At 31.8% G+C, this 17,635-nt stretch overlaps 1 protein-coding gene across 4 annotated transcripts in view; it reads left to right on the top strand.

Annotated features, from left to right (window-relative positions):
* The first annotated feature begins 8,290 nt into the window (after nt 1-8,290).
* Nucleotides 8,291-17,635, top strand: part of LOC145256191 (1-phosphatidylinositol 4,5-bisphosphate phosphodiesterase beta-4-like) — a 521,907-nt gene continuing 512,562 nt past the window's right edge. For all 4 annotated transcript variants that reach the window (XM_080114792.1, XM_080114794.1, XM_080114783.1 and 1 more), the window contains exon 1: nt 8,291-8,430. The gene's annotated coding sequence lies outside the window, so the exon portion shown is untranslated. The remainder of the gene's footprint in view (nt 8,431-17,635) is intronic.

Genomic DNA, 17,635 nt, shown 5'->3' with positions numbered 1-17,635 from the left:
TTATACTCCACCTTTTTGGTTTATCCAATCAAGAAATCGCCCACAGATTGAAATGTGATAAGAAAAAGGAATTAAAGACTGTGCAAAAGCACCAAAACACTGTGATGCCCTAAATCTGGTCGTACTAGAGTTACTTCTAATTCTGGTCGTACTAGAGTTACTTCTAACAGGGAAAACAGTGCTATCAAGATCCGCAGCCTAAGAAACAGATTTGAAATGGCTCCCCAAATTCAACAACAGTGCAATCTTGTTAAAAAGTGCTCTTTTTCTCCTGTCCAGAACAGATTAAAGGAATTTAATTTGCGAGGATATGTTGCAAGATGCAAGCCAATGATTTCTTTAAAGAACAGTAAGTACCGTCTGGACATCGTCAGATGCAATGAAGATTATGACTTTTCATATTGGTCAAAAGTGCTTTATAGCAATGAAAGCAAGTTCAACAGGCTAGGCAGTGATGGTAGACAGTACGTCCGTCAGAAGAAAGATGAAAAATTTAATCATAGGTACTCAGTTTTAATGCTGCAAGGTGGTAGAAGTTCAGTTTTGGTGTGGGGCATTATGGTCCAGGGCCTATAGTTCGCTTGCAAGGTCGAATTAATTCGACCAAGTACATTAATATGTTGACTGAGCATTTTCTACCCTACTTTGGTCGGAATTTGGATGATAATCCCATCTTCATGCTGGATAATGTTCCCATTCACACAGCTGGCAATGTCAAGAGGTTTAAAAAAGCATGATATTCCGTGTTTGGATTGGCCTGCACAATCTCTAGACCTCAATCCTTTCGAAAACGTATGGCATTACATCAAGCAACAGCTACGCAATGATAAAATTTCAAATTTGGAAGAACTTTGGACAAAAATTAAAGAAAAGTGGGATGCCCTTTCCCCGGAGTATTGCTGCAGTCTAATTCAAGCAATTCCCAAAATATTGCAGACTGTCAAATTGCAGAATGCCTATGCTACTAAATATTAACTAGTTCATTGTGTTCCTGTTGTATTTGTGTTTCATTAATGTACTAAAATTACATTTAAATAACAATTTTCCATTGTGCTGATTTCCTTTTTGTCTTTTTGTCTCCTCAATTTGAAGTTATTTTTTAAATTGACGTGAAGACTAGAATATTTCAATTAAAAGTAAAATTTGAACAGGTAAAATTAAAGAGGAATAAACGGTGAATCAAATGAGGTATAGGTTGTTTAAACGGTTACATTAAATTTAGCTTAAATTGGCAGTTTTTAAAAAAAATTACAAGTGCAGACTTTTTTTGCCGGCACTGTGTATATATATATATATATATATATATATATATATATATATGTATGTGTGTGTGTGTGTGTGTGTGTGTGTGTGTGTGTGTGTGTGTGTGTGTGTTTTATTATTACAACCTCAAGTGTATTAACTTTATTCATTACAAATTGTTTCAACAGACAGGATAAAATTATCCGTCCATATCGTCAGATGATTCAAGTTTAAATGAAAATAAAAAGGAAAGATATGTTTTTTTTGTGATTATATATGGATATTATAAACAAAGAAAATAGAAGAGAAAGAAAGGAGTGAAGAGAAAAGGGGGGAAAAAAGAGGGGAGGAAGCAATAAAAATATAAATTAAAAATTTGTAAAATTATAAAGATAAGACAAAGCAAGAGAGGGGGAAGAAGAAGAAAAAAAGAAAAGCAAGAAGGGAAATAGATAATTAAGTATGTCAAAAAAAGTTTGTTGGATTCTGGATGATGACCTGCATGTGTCTCAAATCCGAAATGGAGTTAAAAAGTCAGCAATCGTCTATGAGGACGGTGGTGGACAGAAAGAGCTAAAATGTGTCCAATTCAAATGGGTAAACAGATGCGTCTAATATAACTTATATAAACTCTCTTTGAATAGAAAATCAGTTATAGATTCTGTTGGGTAGATTTTAGAAATAGAGTCGAGTTTAAGGAAGAAAGGGACATAAATAAAAAATACATAAAATAAGAATAAATGAGTTTGGAAAAATTAAATAAAGTAGGCGCTATAAACCGGTGTTGAGTTTGTTTAGAATTATAGAGCTGTGAAAATGGTTGGGAATAGGGGTGTTAGATTACAGGGCAATGTTAAAAAGATTAGGGGATGAATTTTGAAGAGTGTCGAATTTCTAGGAAAGTGGGATTTTGTAATAGTTTCAGACATTTAAAGTTTTAACTACAAAGGTTTAGTAATTTTATTTTTAAGAGTTTGGAGTTATTAATGAAGAATATTAGGCATAACTATGTTTGGAATTATTAGTGGAGAATATTGTGCATATATATAAGAAAAGATGGGGAATTTGAAGGTTGAAAGTAATTACATTTCTAAGAATTTTTCAGTTAATAAAAAGTGTAATAAAGGTGTAAGGAGGATAAGATAATCTCAAAGGAGAAAAATAAAAAATTAAGGTAATCTGCTTGAAAAGTAATTACGTAAAATAGTGCTAAATGTAATAGCTGTGAGTTTTGATGGGTAGTGTAATAGTGTTAAGAGTGTGAAGTTATTTAGGTTGAGGATTGTATCATGAACATCAGTGGGGTGTGAAGTTGCTAAGAAGGTGGGATTTTAAATGTCTACAAAAATTGATGTTTCATTTTTAATGTTTAATAGTTTATCTCTATCTTTAAAGTTAGTAATAAAAATTTTTCATGTAAACATAGGAAGCAGGGGAATATAAAGATTTACAGGCATTAGATTTTTTGAGAATTCCGATTTAATGATGGGTGTGAGATTATTTTGAATCAAGTTTAAGTAGTGGGTAGTTAATGAGGTTTTGTTGGGGGTGATTAGGGTTATTGAAGGAGTATTTGTGGACTCTAAAACGGTCTTTAAAAGAGATTTCAGCAAGTCCGATGTAGTATTTTTTATCATTTAGGTTTTCTATTGGGGCGATAGTGGCTTTGTATACAACTTCAGTTAATACACTTGAGATTGTAATAATAAACAAAAACATATTTGGTTCTAATAACGTATTGAGCACTCTTTATTCGTGTTTTATACTACATATACCACTTATATATATATATATATATATATATATATATACATACATATATATATGATAAATAATGATTTTATTTTATACCTAAATACACTAGTGTTTCATGCAGGAAGTAGCGATTGCCGCTGGTCGAAAGATTCAAACCTCGCAACGAACCCACCTTTCACTCTATTAGCAAGGGATGTTACCCTTAGGCCACCGTCAGCAGCCACAGGAAATAAGGGAAATTTAACATTTATAAAGCCAAATACAGGCATAACGTTTGTAAGATGATCTAAAGTAATGGAGTGACGGGAAATCATGATCTCACACAAGGCCAGCCGACCTCTTTTTTTGATTTCCTGGACAGTGCTAAACTTTTAAGAACTTACTTCTTAAAGAGGCGAAATATTATAAATAAATATTTCTCATACCTACAGGCACTAGTGTTTCATGCTTTTGCAATCACCAGTGCAGAAAATGATGATTGACGCTGTCGAACCCCACCATGAATCCACCTTTGAATCCATTAGCAAGGAACGTTTCCCCTAGGCCACCATTTGCTTACATGAATGTTGGCAAAATATACACCCACGCACACATACACACACAAACATATATTTCTACCTCTACTATTATATAAATGGAACTTTGTATATGTGTGTGTGTCTGTGTATATGTGTGTGTGTGAGTTCGTTCCCTATGGACTTGAAAATGGCTGGGCCGATTTTTATGAAATTTCACACGAAGATACTTCCTGTACCTTAGATAGGTTTTGTATCAGAATGTCTTTGATAAGTATCGATAATCAAAAGAATCCGATGAAAGATAGAACAAACGATTTTGACCAAATTGAACATATTTAAACAGTCACAAGTGCATTTGAGAAGTTTTATTATAACACAAGCCGAAAGGCCAACATATAAAATCAACACTAGGTTCTTTGATATCACAGGTGCGTGTTTGAAATGAATGTTTTCGTTTAAAACACAATTGTACCATGATACTCGATTTTATCATTTTAAACTTAAATTCAAGCCATTATCACTGCACAAGTAATAAGGCGAGGCATATAAAATCAACAATAGGTTCTTTGATATGACAGGGGCGCGTCTGAAATGAAGGTTTCTGCTTTGAGCACAACTGAACCATGATATTTAACTTTTGCATTTTAAATTCAAGCCATTATACACAAAAAATAATTTTATAAAATCAACAGTAGGTTCTCTACAGTGCAATGTAGAATGAAATATACTGTGGACTAAGTCACTGTGGGGAGGCATGTGAACTTCCTCCCGGTGCACCACGATGGGTCTAACTGGAGCAAGCAATCAATCAATTTAATTGAAAAATGGGCAATTTCACCGATTTCAAAGCTAATAAAAAATATGGGAGTGTGAAACATTCGTTGATCATCAGTGAATCCTGAGCAACGCCGGATCTCGTTGCTAATATATATATAAGTGTGTGTGTGTGTGTGTGTGTGTGTATTTTACTAGTATTCATGTACGCAAACATAACAGAATTCCTCTTTTTGTTTGCACCTTGTTCTAATTTTTTTCAATTTTTCGAATAATCTTTTTTGTGTCTTACCGTAACTTTCACCTTCCAAAATAATGCTATCATAAACAATGTAACGGATCATTAAGGATCTTTTTTTCTTGAAATTCATATAATTCTTTGGAAAACTTTAAGATAATACTTTCTCTTTTCAGATATGCACTAAAGATGCCACCCAAACGAAACAGAAACGAAACTGAGGAAGAAAGATTGACAAGATTAGAAGCTAATAGAATAAGAGTTGCTACAATTCGCTTCAATGAAAACGTTTCACATGAAGAATATGGAGAAGTAAATTTGAATAAACTTTGCCGCTCCATATTCATGGCCAAACGACTCCCAATTTTGTGGCAAACCTGGCCTCAAATTCTAAAAGAAGGATTCCACCCATGTACTGCTGCATTTTCATGACCAAATAAACTCATTGCAAAACAGTTGTAACTGCATAAATTTGGAAGGAACTCTTTAAGAGATGGGATATTTGCTTGACTGCAAATCTTGCAGTAACTGAAGCAATTAAACGGAGGTTATATATATATATATATAATAGAAAAATCTTATTATTGAAAATTAATTCAAATTTTCAAAAAAGCAAAAAACAAAAACTGCAAAGAAGGTATATAAAATTTTTAATTATCCAACAAAGAGTACAAATAAACTTAAAAGACCTTATTCTGCGGAATTTCAAAAAATGTAATTCTTCTCAGAGAAAAGAGGTTTGCAAAATATACAATAAATTTTGCAGATTAATGCATTAAAAGAAACTACAAATATGAATTGAATCATATTTGCAGAAAAAAAAGTTTTTAACAGTTTGTAAAAGTTTATAAAGTTTCTTAATGATTATGAAAGCAGGAACAAGGAAAAAAGTAGAAGTATAAAAGGATATGATAAAAATCTATTGAATAAGAAGGTAATTACATATATATATATATATATATATATATATATATATATATATATATATATATGTGTGTGTGTGTCTGTGTGTAACTAAACAGATAAAATGGTAATAAAAAAATAAAACACATATTTGCTCTGCAATAGTATTGAGCACTTTCTTCAGGTTTTTACTAATTACCATTTTATATATATATATATATATATATATATATATATATATAAGCGAGATAAGATACTGATAGAATTCAGATGAAAAATCCTGATAGATATTACTTGAATTAATACTTTCAAGGAGATCCTAGCCAAAAAGGAAAAGCTCAATATTTAAGAATAGAGCAAGTTTCGTGGATAGTTTGAGGATAATTACAATGGAATGGTATATCTACCCAATTTCGGATATAGTTTGTCAACACCGAGAAAGCATTTGGACCAAAGCAAATAATACACTATCAACGCAACAAATAAGATAGCCCGGTATACTTTTTGAAATATCAAGATTGAGCAGTACGCTATATGGGAATATCACTTTCTCCCATGGGCGTATTTTCTGCCCACCCGGATTTGTAACCCCGAATGACATTGGACTCCTTTCGATAATGGACTACCCAGGTTGTATCAACTTCTCTTTTCGTATAATTTTCTCCATATAACCACTCAAAAACTATTTTCAATAATTGTGCTAAAAAGCAAAATAGCGTCCATTCGCAGCTGAACATTTTGCTAACTGCATTTCATTTTCTCTGATGATATGAGCCATTGTAGAAAATCCATGGATTAAGGAAATTAAAATAACCCTTTCTATATATTCCTTTGTCAAGCAATAAATTCTTAAATCGAATATATGCCTCTATATGTTGTTTTTTCAGAATCTAAAATTAAACCACAAAACTTATATATGAGAGAGAGAGAGAGAGAGAGAGAGAGAGAGAGAGAGAGAGAGAGAGAGAGAGAGAGAGAGAGAGAGAGAGAGAGTTCTTATAAAGGTTCTAAGTCACATTAGTATATTATGCATATGCACACTACGGTGCACACATAAGGGTGTCAGAAACTTTGTGAAAAATATTGAATAATTCGACCCCCTGTCTTTCCAAACTTATAACTACTCGAAAAATGTAATTCAAACCCTAATTTTTTTTTCAATTAAATGAGCAAGGACCGAGGTTTCATTAAAAAAAAAAAACAAAAGCAAAAAAAAACAAAACAAAAACAAAACAAAAAAAAAACAACATGATTTAAAAAAAAAAGATTTTAAACTTCGGACTTTACAGGTAAATTTCTAAAAAACACTACTTTTTTTTGTTTTAAATTTGAATATGTTATTTATTGATCTTTTATCTTCAATTTGTCCTTTATAAAACTTTGGTGAGTAAATTAATTATTTACTTTTTAATAGACATTTCAAAATGGGGGGGGGGCGTGAATAAAAAAAAAAAACTTTTGTCTAAAATATTATATTCGGTTTATTGGAAAGAGCATAAAATTTCTCATTCACCCTGAAAATATCGTAAAAATGGAATCAAAAGAAAAATTTTGATAGATTTTTAAATTTTAAAAATTGAAAAATACTGAACTCGTAAAATTCAATTAATTTCATTAGTTTTTTTTTTTTAAATAAAAAAAAAAATATTTCTATTACTTTTTATACTAAGTCGTATAAAAAGTAATATAGTTTATAGTTTATTTTGGAAGTATAATCCATAAAGAAAATAAACAACCCACTTTTAAAAGAGAAATTACGAGTTTTTTTTTTTTAAAAATATTTCTTTCGCAGTTTCGTGTTAAGGGTGTCAAAAATACCTACAAAAATTTTGATGCTACTAATATTCGGGAAGCTTGTGTATCTGCGTGCATACATCTATGTACAGTGTTAAGAATGTATTCATACAAGTACGTGCGCACGCACACACACGTGTACAGGTATTAATTGATGACACTTATTTGCAACTGATATATACAGGTTTTAGTGATATATACAGAATATCTGTACACACATATACACCGACAGCCTTTCCGTTGTATTACGGCTCCTTAGTGTGATTAAGCATAAAACCTAATTAATTGTACACTTCGTCAACAATCTTAAGCGTACGTCATCTTGCTCAGCACGAAAGCTATGTTTTTATGTTATTTGATTTATGCTTCTTGCTTTCTCGGTCTATGACACATGCATTTATTCATACGCATAGCGTGCAGAATGCAGGTTTGACAACAGAAAGTGCATGCACTACGGAAGTGGCGAGAAATGCACTAGTATTATTATTATACTAACAAGTGCGAGTAGCAGGTGTAGTAATAAAAGTGACGTCGTCGATCACGTGGTATGCGGGTTGGCTTCTGATTGGCTGGCCATGTCAACACGGGCCCAACTACGCCAGTCTGGGCCAGAATGGCAATGGCTACGCACACGGACCTATATAGCACCGCGCGCACACATACAATACTTAAGTTTTTTTTTTCTTCTTAAATCAGAAAAAAAATAAATAACGTTCAGTACTGATTTCTGAAGATCAATAAGTTATCTATAAATTCCTTCATTACGATGGAACTATAACGATTTAGTTTTTATTATTACTCATTTCATTTCACCATTTTGGCATTAAAAGACTGAAAACCTTAGAATTTGTAGTAGTACTTGTTTTATCATGAATCGTATTGCAGTAAAAAAAAAGCTGCAATATAAAGGCTAAAAAAATACGGTATAAATAATTGATTAATTCCCTCTGTTAATTGTCAAATGTTTTTCAGTAATCATCTGTGTAAATATATATATTTACTATTTTAAGTTTTATGTATATATTTTGCCTCAGACGAAGTTTTTTTTAACATAATAATATATATATATATATTAAAAAAAACAAAAAAAAAACAAAACGATATTTATCAAGAACGACAAAATAAATAATTATTAATTTCTTAAAAAGACAACTTTTTTCACTACCAGGAACTTCATGGACTTTTCTTGAAAGGAGAAAGAAAAAGGTATGTAATATATAACAAAAAAAAAGTAATTAATTTTTAATATTTTAATGAATAAAAGATGTTTATTTTGTAGATTAACACCCTTAGCTGCCGCCATGAGATTCTGCTTTTTAGGAGATTACATATGAACACCTTGAAAAAATGTAAAAGAAACTATTAGAATTTACAGTGGGATATCAGAAAATCGGAAAATAAAATTTTAGAATTTACAGTGGGAGATCAGTTTCCTATTTAAATTTAACGTAAAATGAAGGCCATTTCCCGGACCATTCTACCTTTTAAAGCAAAATTGTTGACTACATTTTTATCACTAACCCTAAGTCTGATTGGCAAATCCGTAAAACCACACATAATTACTTTTAAAAGAAAAGAAAAAAAAAAGGAGACCTACCTCCCATAAAACAACAACAACAAAACTGATTAACTGATTTAACGCTACACGATTGCTCAAAGATGGGAGATTAATTTACGTCAAGTTTATATGCGAAACTGATCTCTACTCTAAATTCTAACTTAATATATATTTTTTAAATTATTATTTTTTTTTTTATCTTACTGTCAACTTTTACAGATTGTTCACACGTAATCACCCCCGCAAAAAGGTATTAATCTTATATAAGACAACTCCCAAATTCGAAAAGATGCAGCTAAAGAAAGCCGGGGGGTTACATCGTCCAAAACTTTTTTGTCATAACAACCAGTCATAGTCGAAATAAGAGAAAACTAAGTTCTTATATATATATGTGTGTGTGTGTGTGTGTGTTTGGTACTTATGCACTTTTGCCACCGCGCTATTTTTAAATAGTTTTTTCAATTTATTCAAGCTGTACGATATTTTTTTTAATTTTAATATATTGTTAGGTGAAAGCAAATAATAGTTACAAAACACCCTCCCCTCACCATATTAAGAATGGCTTTCAAAATAATAACGTTATTATTTCAACGCGATGGCAAAAATGCAGAAGTACATTTTTACGTAGAAAAATGGTTTCTCTTGAGTATAAAAGACTAATAATAAATACCTGACGTAATTCTATCCTGAAATAATGTTCTATTTAGCAGTTTAAAGGCTTCAAAATCACATTCGTAGGTCGAAAACGACAACGTAAACACCGCCTACGGGTATTTTTGTTTCATTATAATTGTTTCGTATAAAATAATCGGCAATTTTTAAATATGTGAAGAATTTAGAAAGTATACATATATTCGAAAATCTAGTATTATGATTGATTTGTGTTCTTAAAAAAATAAATGGAACCGCCGTTTCAGAAATTTACCAAAATCTGTTCCACTTTTCAAAATAGTGGCTTCTACGACTAAAATAGTAGTTTTATTTATTTAACGAACCATAATAAGAGCATGGTTTTGCCTATAAACTTTAATTCTAACCAAAAATTATCTATATTTGCTAAAGGCTTCAAAACACTTTCGTTTGCCTCCCCACGAGGCCAGATTTTTAATGCAGGTAACACAAAACCCAGGTCTTCTCTAAAATGGCCACTTTGGATTGAAACAAAAATAAAAGTTGCCCCAGTCAAGAAGGATATATTGTTCACTGACTGAAAACGACCGAAGAAGATGAAAGCGTAATATCAGAACAGACTTTCGTGTCGAAGACGGCAACGTAAAACACAGTTTACGACTATTTTTATTATTTCTATTTATTTTACAGAGAATAAAAAAGCAAATGTCATTTCGAAATCTGTCGACAATTATTAAATTTATTATGGGAAAGTCAAATATTACGGCCCAGTCGTGTGTTCCTCTCATCGTAAAGGCGCTTCCATTCTAGCAAAGAACTAAAAGCTCGTTTAAATGTCAACAAGCAAAAAGTTAAAAAAAAAAAATAAATAAATAAATAAATAAATCGAAATGAAATGGATTTTTTATTTGGAACGATGATAAAAAGCAGGTTGTTCCAACGAACTTAAACTTTTAAAATTAATAACTAATTGAAATGAAAACTTAATAATTTAAAGACGAGTTAAGATTAAAGATTAAACCTTAAGTAAATACAGGAAATCTTGATTTATCTGACAGAAAATAAAGTAAAAACCGGTTATGTACGTTTTTAGCGTCCTAAATCCTATTTTCAAAAAGACATTTTATGTACGATTCGATTTTGTAGTTATAAAGGTTATGTACGTTTTCAGCGTTCCAAATCCTGTTTTCGACAGACCGTCATTCTAATAGGGTTTTAAATTACATTGCAATTTAAGATGTTGTAACACAGTTAAGATAGTCATAAAAATTTAATTTAATATTGATTTTTTTTTTAAATGTTTTATGGTGCTTATTTAGATCAACTGCTCGGTGAAATCCGGTAACGAGTTACGACGACGCATGAAATGCATCAACTTAAACACAAACAAACAAACTCCTCATTTGTTTCCCCACGAGGGCAGAGTTAGGCACACAGTTGCTTTTGCTGGGCTTCTACACTTTATTGCCGAACTTGGAGACGCCATTTTATTTCACGCACCTGCTGTCCAAATGTAAGGGAGACACCATTATTTTAAACTATGGCCGAAGAATAAAAAAAAAAAATATGGTGCTAGTGCACTTACTGATCCGCGCTATTTTTTTAAATCGTATTTCCAAGTTTAAAGTTTTGTTTTTTTATTCAATTGTAATGTTGAAGTATAGAATAGGTACAAAACACCCCCCCTCTCCTCATGTTAAGAATGGCTTTTAAATAATAACGTTATTATTTACGTCCGGATCACTCTTAGTACCAAAAAAAATTGAAGTGGAGAACGAAAGGGAAAGAATAAATTAACCTAAAATTAGCATTTATTACTTCCAGACACCGACATTACTGGAGAAAATAAACCTTGACAATATTACTCAAGAAGACGTCGATTTTTTTTTTTTTTTTTTTTTTGCAAATAATAACATCAGGATGATAGACTTTCTGCATGTTTACAATTATTTATTTGTTCAAAGAAAAAAAAAAAAAAGAAAACTATTATAAAAATCCAATGTTGCTTTCCTTACAAAATTGTTTTATTAAAATTATGGTTAGCATATTTTCTTACGCAAACTTTTCAATAAATGTTTTCACAATTATATTTCGATTCCCAGTTAACAAAAAACAAAAACAACAATCCACTTCTCCGTTAAAAAAAACAATCATTTAAATTAATTTGTTGTTGACCCTTCAAACTTGCTTTAATTCAATAACATGTTTAAAATTATTTGTTCGAAAACAAACAAAAAAAACCCTATTTTATAAAAATCCAATGTTGCTTTGGCCAAGATCAAAGTGTAGTATCTGTTCCGGCAGATGCTGCACTTAAGATAATTTGTACCAGTCAATGGAGGAGAAACCCTCTATACTTGGACAATTATTATTTTTGGTAACCAGAGTGACCCCTTTTAGGGGAGCTGGTTTTTACCTCACATTAAAAACGGCCTTGTGCCTAATTTGCTCAGTGGGGGAGCAAATAAATACCATAAATACCATCTGTTCTTCAGATGCGGCACTTCCATTTCTCGTTCTCTTTCAGTGGAGGAGAAATCCTTCACAACTGAGACAATTTTTATTTTTGTACCTTTTCTCCACGTTAAAAAACGACCCTGGTGTCTAACTCTGTCCCGTGGGGAGGCATTGTAAATAGGTACAATATTATATTAAAAGTATATTTTCTTACGGAAACTTCAATAAATTTTTTTACAATTATATTTTGATAAATTTTTGTACAGTAAATGTTTTTGTTTTCATTTCCCGTTTTCAGTAATTTATTTACTTTTTTCCCATAGTTCTTTCCGGAGCTTTAATTTTTTTAAAAATCTATTTCATGCTTTGGCCATAGTTTAAAATAATGGTGTCTCCCTTACATTTGGACAGCAGGTGCGTGAAATAAAATGGCGTCTCCAATTTCGGCAATAAAGTGTACAAGCACCGATTTTGGTAAACATTACTATTGGCAATATAATTTATTCTTTAAGAAAATACAATTGGGAAATTAAGTTTTTTGGTTTCAGGTTTACCTTTACATTTATTTGCATTAATTCAATTTGTCGTAAATAGTGATGGAATAAATAAATGTTCACTATAATTGCAGGAAATAAAGCCCATAACGGATTATTATTTTTATTTATTTATTTTTTTTTTTGCAGTCTCCATTTACGACAAATTCTTTATGACTTCTATTATTAAATAGTATTTTTAACGCAAATAGCTCACAAATGTATTCGTAACCGTCAACAATTCCTCCCCCGCTCTCCCTATGCCTAAAACGAAACAAACATTCGATGAGCAAAATTTGTTTCCTAGAAGTGTCCGTCTGTGGAACAATACCGTCGAGCTGCTTCCTAGCTGACTATAACATATAGCCGTTTTCAAATCTACTGTAAGTTCTTGTTGAGATGTTCTCTTAAATAATTAAAACCCTGTCCAAATTCCACTATTAATCACGGTGGTGTCTGTCTCGCCGTTCACTCATTAATCCTTGCTCCCCGGGCCTTGATAAATGATAACTCCAAAGTAAAATAGTTTTATTGCAATGGCATTTCCTTAAAAGTAATTAATGCTGGTAATAAAGTTTAAGTAATAAGCATTTTAATTGGTTAAGTTAAAGTAAGAAAGGGTCAGATATCTTGTTGGGCACCTTATTACTTTATTCACGACCAATAATTATGGACTTATATAATTTATATTAAATATTTTTTCACAAATGAGTGGGTAAAACCAAAATATATTTGGAATTAATTTTCCGATTGTATTTCCGTAAAAATAATTTGTGTTGTATGTAAAGCTTATCTCGGTTTTTAATGTGGGGCAATCCGAGCCGAGACCGACGTAAATATTACGAAGGTCACGATTCAACCAACCCTGAAAAGGGAGCAGTCTAGATTGAGACAAAAATAGAAATTGTCCCAGTCTAGGAGGATCTCTTTCACTAGCTGAGGAGAGAACAGATCCAGTGTAGTCTCTGAACAAATCACAATATTGAATTTTCTTGCTCACACACACCACTATTTTGAATTCGTGACCGTAGGCCGCCATCAGTGAACCGAACCCTTCTCTCGTGATCGTTATCAATATTTAAATATAATTTAGACGTATACAAACCGATATAAATGATCGCACACTAAGAATAATTAAATTGAATTATCTGAAGGTTTTCAGTAATCCCAAAATCCGGTACTTGTGCAGAATACGGATAGTGCTTAAATAACGTTATTGTTTGTAAAACCATTCTTTTATTTTAGCAATAAAAAGATACTGTAAAAATAAAATTTAACTTGAAAATCCTATCTAAAAATAGTACAGTTCGTAAACACAAGTACTTTACGCCCCCATTTTATGTTCCTATTTACTTGCCTCCCCACGAGGGCAGAGTTAAACACAAGGTCGGTTTTTACTGTGGGGAAAAACCAACTCTAAAAAAAAAGGGTACTCTGGATAGGAACAAAAATAAAAAAAAATTGGGGTTTGTATTACTGTACACATAGATTCGAAAAAGTTGTCAAAAAACAAATATATAACAAATAAATGTTATCAAAGGCAAGATAAGTTACTTTTCTACCTAACTGGATATATTTTTTTGTGTTTTTATTCAATGTAACATGTTTATTCAGCTCGAAAAACATGCAGTGTTTACCGATGTATTGGAAAATTCAAAATGGCGCCCGACTGTCTCTTTAACACGGTAAGTGTGGGAAAAGATGTTATAAATAATAAACTAGACAAAATACTATTAAAAAACAACCGAATATATGTCAACTTATGTCACGGTAACATATATTGAGCGAATTTCTAACAGTATTTTGTCTAGTTTATTATTTATAATACCTTTTCCCAAGCTTACCCTCTCCGAGAGAGAGTCGGGCGCGGGCGCCATTTTGAATTTTCCAATGCCATCGGTAAACACTGCATGTTTTTCGAGCTGAATAAACATGTTACACTGAATAAAAACAAAAAAATATATCCAGTTAGGTCTTGCCTTTGATAACATTTATTTGTTATATATATATATATATATATATATATATTGACAACTTTTTCGAATCTATATGTACAGTAATACAAACCCAAAAATAATTTCTCCTTCACTGACCGAGGAAGAAAAGATGAAGTGCAGCATAAGAACAGATACTACACTGTGATCTTCACGAGGAAAATCATGACCGTTGCGTTTGATGACGGCTTGCTGTGTAAATTCGGAATAGCGGCGTGTGAGCAAGAAAATTCAATATCACCGAACAAATTGTGACTGAAAAAAAAGAACAAGAAACAATTACAACAAAAAGAATTTACAAGGAAGACACTATGCAGTTGCAACACAATAAATAAATCAGTAGTTATAAATCAGTAGTTCTTTTCGTTTTCTCTTTCAGAAACTCAGCTTTAATTTTGTGTGGTTGCCTTTCAGTTCCCGTAGTTTACCAAACCGATAGCCACCTCATCCAAATAAATCTAAATCTTCAAAACAAAATCCTTAAATATTCATTTTAACCCCCAAAACAAATAAATGTGTAAACTTATAGGACCAAAATAATCGTCTATGAAAAGAATTCTTGTCTATCTTTCCTGCTATTACGATGAATTGATCACATGATGCACATTGCAGGACATCTTGTTGAACTTTAATTATTTCAGCATTCTTACAACTGTTGAGTTTTCGGAACCAGAACGGAAATCGAAATATTGAATTTAAATTAAAACCAATGCTACCAATTGCGGCGGCCATGTCAAAATTTCGTAATATATTAAATAATTACGAAAATTGATAACATAGAAAATGAATTATTATTTAAAATATTTTTCGAAGAAATAATTGCAAGTTATACTTAAATGATAAACAATAAACAGGGCAGGTAACTGTTGCCGGTCTTATTACATCCCTCCTCAAAATAATGGCGGATGAATGAATCGTGAAATCAAATGCAGTAATTGCAACATGTCAATTAAATAGATAACATTTGCTTTTTAATGCAAATTTATTTTTGCGGCTGTCGATTTTCGTTCTTATTAAAAAAAAAAAAAAAAAAAAAAAAAGCGCCTTCCGCTTTTATAATCAATATTTAACATAACGAACATGTTATGAAACTTCCACTCAAGGTTTGGTTAGTCAATATTATCTGCTTCTTTTGACTTCCGGTTTCTACTGTCTATTTGGCTGGATAATTAGATTTGGTCAAACTGACAAAAAGGACATTCTTAACATAGGGAAAGGGCGAGGGACTTTCACGTTATCTGCGAGGAAAATAATCATTAATCAGAAGGGAGCTCGTCACCGTCGTCCTGTCCGTTTTTTTTTTAACTTCCTATTTCTGCCAGTGCTAATGCTATTTAATTTTGAAGAATTGTTTCTAATAGAAAATACAATTTACCCAGTTCGTGCCTAAGTACACAGCGGATGATCCACACATACGCCGTAAACAGAAGTTAGATTCTATTTTTTGTTTTTCGTGTGATTATTATCTTGAAACTTAAAATGATCACCCATTTCCTAAGTACACAGCGGATGAAAGAACGACTTTTATACGGTGTATAATTTAAAAATAAAGAAAACTCGTTCTGTCTTATTGGTCAGGAAGTAGGTGATAAGTTTACATTGCAATTATGAACCCCAACCCCACTCTAAAAATAATACTTTTTACCGTTATGCAAGTAACTTAAATATTAGTCTGAGTTATATGTGTGTGTGTGTGAGAGAGAGAGAGAGAGAGAGAGAGAGAGAGAGAGAGAGAGAGTGCAGGAAAACTCGGCATATATTTTTTATTCGTTCCTCATTGATATTTTCGTCTGTCTGTGTGTCGTTTCCTTTCTTGATATCTGCTGAGGCTTATTAATAGCTTTTTATGAATAACACATTAAAATTATATCAAAATTCTGTGATTATTTTTAATACTAAATTTAAAGAATCGATAATCGAATTTTTGTTATGCATTTTTTTTAATTGCGTGTGATTATATTTGTTTTAATTTTGGGAGAAATTTCGTTTTGAAATCCACCTGCAAAAATAAAAAGGGTAGGTGGTAAAGGATTTTCCACCCTCTAAAAATCATTAAAAATTAGCACTAGTAGAGATTTTCGAGGGTACTGATGACAAAAATAACGTTTAAAGTTCCAAGAAACGAGTAGTTTCCAAGATATGAAGAAATTATAGTTTCAAAAAGGAGGAACACTTTTCTATGTTAATTTAACATGGAATATACATGTCCACTTTATAGCCACCTTTTTTGGGGGGGGTGGAGAGGTCTGCTATTTTTTTTTTTATGGGTGGTATTTATTTGGTAATTGTGGCCTGTTAGACCAACACAAAACCTACCTTAAAAAATCTTGTTTTCCTTAGGTTTTCGGGTATGCTGAAAATGAATATCGCATTTAAATGTTCCACAAATAAATAGTTTTCCGGGTATTAAGCAATGTAATTCTTTATGTGGTGGCCATTGTTGTACACACAAGTGCGCACATTTTTGCCGTACGCGCGGCAAAAATGTGCGAGGAGGGGCACTCTGATCCGTAAAAAGTGCCTGGGCAGCCCCGTCACCATTCTCCGGTGATTATGCCTTAGGCGATTAGAAATAAACTAACCCATTCTCAAAGAGAGAAGGCAAAACCCGGGAGGGTGGACCTCCTAGAACTGCATTAGAAATGGTCTAATCTCTGTTGATTTTGGGGGTCCAGAATAAAAATCCGGGAAATAAGTACGGAAATATTGCATAAACACTGCAACTCCCCTCCCTAATTATTATAACTAAATTATTACTCCCCAAATAATTAATTTTACTTAAACCAAGTTTTAGTAAACTAAACTAAACATTAAAACAGTAAGTAATGTAGCAAGTTTCATTGTGAATGTGAAACAGGAAACGCCAAAAAAAAAAAAAAACAAAAAAACCCCCAAAAACAGTCGAACAGGTGGCTATTTAAGAACAACGATAGTTCAAGTTCATAATGTTTTTAGGACTATTTTGACTAATAGCGTGCGAAGAAAATAATGGTCGAAATTACCTAGTAAATCAAAATTGCGAAATATGAAACGGAACACGTCAATTTACCAAAGTTAAGCATAGCATTGAAGCATTTAACGTTGCTGTTGTTAATAATAATGATAATAATAATAATAATAATAATAATAATAATAATAATTATTATTATTATTTATTTATCTTTTTTATTTTTTATTTATTTTTTTTACCTAGTCACAATGTTTTGTTTTATTCAACTGGTATTTTTTTAGATTAGGTC

Source organism: Euprymna scolopes, chromosome 32, assembly GCF_053919585.1.
Source record: "Euprymna scolopes isolate OS-2025 chromosome 32, ASM5391958v1, whole genome shotgun sequence".
NCBI lineage: Eukaryota > Metazoa > Mollusca > Cephalopoda > Sepiida > Sepiolidae > Euprymna > Euprymna scolopes.
The sequence above is the reverse complement of the archived record's forward strand: the minus strand, read 5'-3'. Positions and strand labels throughout refer to the sequence as shown.